Genomic DNA, 4,506 nt, shown 5'->3' with positions numbered 1-4,506 from the left:
TAGTTATTAGCTGCTTTGTTGACAATGATATGGGGGTAAACGAAGTACAGTTATTCCGTGATCTTTATCTTTTGCATCGATTACATATTTTTTATATTTTTGTACATAAAAATGGGGATCGGCCATGTAGCCGACAGTCGTTAAGCGTCATCGCGCGTACTAAAACTGGTAGGCCGTTTTTAAATGTCGATAGCTTCACGAATGATTCTCGATTTTAAGGAGCTGATGGGAGCCATGGTTTTTATTTTTCTAAATCTATTTTGTGGCCTGTCTGAATATGATGTTGGGCTAGGGCTGAAGTGGTATCGGAATGTTTGACTGATAGAGAATGTTCGTAAATACGGTTATGGATTCGTCGGTTTGTCTGTCCTATGTATGTACGTGATCAACTGGAACGAGGTATCTTGTAGACACCATGGTCTTTATTGGGGATTTTTTCTTTTACGGATCTGACAAGATTGGACAACTTGGAGTGAGTAGTGAAGATGGTTTTTATGTTTAGAGGGATGAGAGTTCTACTGATCTTTGTCAGTGATACCTTTAATAAAAATTAAAAAGAGTTTGGGTTTATCCGGCGGCAAGGTTTCTTTTTTGGATGGAATTAGGTTTAGATGTTTTTGAATGCTCCTATTGATTTGAGTTTTGTGGTAGCGATATTGTAAGAGTGTTTGTCTAATTGAATTGATTTCAGATGGCGAGTAATTGTTGTCGCTAAGTCTTATGGAACGGGAAATAAGAGTGATAATGACTGAATTGAGTTGGGCAGGGTAATTATGTGACTGGGCATTGAGGTGGGTTTTTCTGAATAAGAACATCAAGGAATGGCAAAGACACTTCAAACCCAACTTCCATCGTGAATTAAATACTATGATGTATTCCATTCAGGTGGGAGAGAAAGAGATCTAATGTGTCTTTACCATGGGGCCAAATGACAAAAGTGTCATCAACGTACCGTAACCAGCAGGTGGGTTTGAGATTTAATGAGGACGGGGCTGCTGTTTCGAAACGTTCCATGAGGATATCAGCTATTACAAGAGAGAAAGGGAGAGAGAGAGAGAGGGGAATCCCATTGGGGAACGTTTGATTTGACGATAGAAATGATTTTGGAATGAAAAATTCGATTGATGTTTAGAGTCTAAGATGGAAATGGTTTCATCGATGGGAATGTTGGTGAATAAAAAACAATATCAAAAATAACTAGTATATCTGAGGGTGAAATAGAAATGTTTTTCAGAAAATTAATTAAATGAAAAGAGTTTTTGACAAAGGATGAGGCGTTTTCGACTAACGGTTGTAAGAAAAAAGCGAGATGTCTTGCCAATTTCTGAGTGGGGCAGTTGTATGCACTGACGATGGGTCTTAGGAGAATATTGGGCTTATGGATTTTTGTAAGGCCGTATATCTTTGGAATTCGGGATGATTTTTCTCTGGGTATGAAAGATTTCTTGAGGTCTGGAGGTAGAGTAGACTTATTTATAATGGATTTGGTCGTTTTTTCTAGATACGTGGTGGGAACTTATGGGATGCGTTTATATTCTGTGGAATTGAGAGGTTCGAACATGTTGTCAAAATTATTAGAAGAGTTGAGAATGACGGTGACATTACCTTTGTCGGCCAGAAGGATGACGATGGCAGGGTTTTTATAAAGTTCTTTGAGGACACGTCTTTCTGAAAGATTTGTCTGACAACTTCGGCTTGGTCAGAAGGAAGTTTTAGAAATAGCTTCTTCAGTTTACCGTAGAAGGTTGTTGATTTGAAATGGGCTGTGGATAAGTTGGTCCAGTTTACGTTCATGAGTTTGGGTTTTGTGGTCAGAAATGTGTTGGTCTTTTTAATGAGAAAGACGATCGAAAGTGTCCCATATTAATGGATAGATATTGAAAGAGTGGATGTCATTATAGGTTTTGAAAAGTTGAGAAGTTGTTGTATCTACTACTTCTCGGCTATGGTTCTCAGATAATTTCTGAAGTTTTCAAATTCAATTTTGTGACCTGTATAAAGATGGAGTTGACCTAAATCTGAAATTAAATCGGACTTTCGAACAGAAATGGAATGTTCATAAATCCTATTTTGAATTCTACGATTTGTTTAGCCTATATAAGATAGGGTGCCATAGACTCCGTGTTATTTATGAGAATAAAAAGTTTTTGTTGGGGGTAAGTATTGTCATTATTCCACTTTATTTAAGAATTTTGTTGATTTTGTCAGCAACACCTCTGATGTAAGAAAGATAAACTTTCGTATGATGAGGACCTGAGTCTTTGGGTTAAGATTGAGTGAGATATGATGTCTGTGTATGCTCCTATTAATGTGATTTTCGTAACTGTTTTGGATTAGGGCTTGTTGTAAACTAAAGAGCTCAGCGGGTCTACTTGCATCATTGCAACGGCGTATTGATCTGGAGAGAAAATTATTATTGACTGTTCGCAACTCCGATTTAATTTTAGCTCTAAGTCAACACCGTCTTTATAAAGGTTACAAAATGGATGACTCTGAAATCTCTGAATTCTAGACTTGAAAACTCTAGAATCCAGAACTCCAAAAAGTAGCACTAATGCATTGGTTACTGATCAGTGTAGTAATGTCTGGAGGCTCGGTAGACTAAGACCTCGGAAGCCCTCTAAAGCAGAAGACATCCAAGGGGATATCGAAAGCTCGGCGCAGTGAATCGACGCTGTTCAACCCGGAAGACGGTTGAGTTAAATATTAATTCTTATAATAGTAATAATCTTAGCTCAAAACTTAACATAGAAATATATATATATATATATATATATATATATATATATATACATATATATACATATATATATACACAACGCAAAAGTCTAAGGATATTTTAATAATTTGACAATACCAATGACAGAAATTTCATGACCATATAAATTTGCTTATAATTGTTAATACAGACACTCACATTTTATCAAAAAAAAAATTGTAAAACTGATAACAATACGTGTTTTAGAAGGTTTTTTATAAGGGACAAAAAAATCGACATTTTTATGTTTTGTTTATTTTTAATTTTAGTCACTTTATACCATTCTTGCTTAATAGGTGAGTTAAAGATATTGTCGTTTTACCATGCAACGACAACATTTAACGTTGGACGAGATGAATACCTCCTTCAAGCTGGTATGCGACAAACTCAAGTTGCTGATCAGCTGGGTGTTTCCCAAAACGTCGTAAGTCGTTTGTGGCGTCGGTTTAGAGACACTGGGAGTCCAGCCGAGCAACATCCAGGACGTAGTCGCTCTACAACCGTCGCTCAAGACCAATATTTAATTTTAAATGCCAGAAGGCAGCCAACAATCACAGCACCCGAGCTGGTTAATGAATTACAACTTGCACATAATGTAACAATTAGCAGCAGTACTGTGAGGAATCGTCTCCATGAAGCCAATCTTCGTAGTCGGGGACCACTGGGATGTCCACCTCTATCTAAAGGCAATCCCGCTGCAAGATTAACCTGGTGCCAAGAGTTTCAGAATTGGACTGACAATGACTGGGCCACAGTTTTGTTTAGTGACGAGTCTAGATATGGATTTCATCCAGATTCTCGTCGGACAAGAGTTTGGAGACGACCCGGAGATGGAGAACGATTACGACATCTTCAAAAAGTGTATGCATACAGAGGTGGTACATTAATGGTATGGGGCGGAATCATGATTGACGGAAGAACTGACCTCGTTTTCTCACGTGGCTTTCTCACAAGTCAGCAATATTTGGACACTATTCTTGAACCTGCTGTGCGCTTGTTTGCTGCAGCTGTTGGAGAAAATTTTTACTTTATGCATGATAATGCTCGACCACATGTTGCGCATATTGTAACAAACTGGTTGGATAACGAGGGTATTGATGTATTGCCGTGGCCAGCACAATCACCGGACTTGAATCCCATTGAGCATGTATGGGACATGCTTCAACGAAGAATTACTCCACATGTGGGCAATATCTACAATGAGTTTCCATTAAAAGAGCTTCTGAGAGAACAATGGACACAACTACCTCAAGCAGACATTAACAATGTGATTCGGAGCATGAACAGTAGATGTATAGCTGTGATAAACCAACGTGGTGGCCATACTTTATTTTAAGTTTATAATTTTTCGTATTTTTGACATTTTATGGTGGTATGTGAAACATGGGTGATTTTTAATATATTTTTTTGCTCCAATTTTCTGGACATATTAAACAACAATTTAAACTACAAATTTTGTATTACTTTTTTTAAGTTGATTACAGATAAACAAAATACGTCTATTTATAAAAATATCCCTAGACTTTTGCGTTGTGTATATATATATATATATATATATATATATATATTTTAATATTCTATTTGTAATACAATGTTGCACATTATGCAAACTATATACAAGTTCAACAAAAAACGTTACGGTACAATCTATTTGACATCACGATAGTCATAAAAATAAAAGAATAGTTTGATAACTAATGGTATATAAGTTCGTGGTATATACGAGTAGAAATAAACCAAGATTTTTT

Source organism: Diabrotica undecimpunctata, chromosome 3, assembly GCF_040954645.1.
Source record: "Diabrotica undecimpunctata isolate CICGRU chromosome 3, icDiaUnde3, whole genome shotgun sequence".
In the NCBI taxonomy this organism is placed as follows: domain Eukaryota; kingdom Metazoa; phylum Arthropoda; class Insecta; order Coleoptera; family Chrysomelidae; genus Diabrotica; species Diabrotica undecimpunctata.
Note: the sequence above shows the minus strand (reverse complement) of the source record.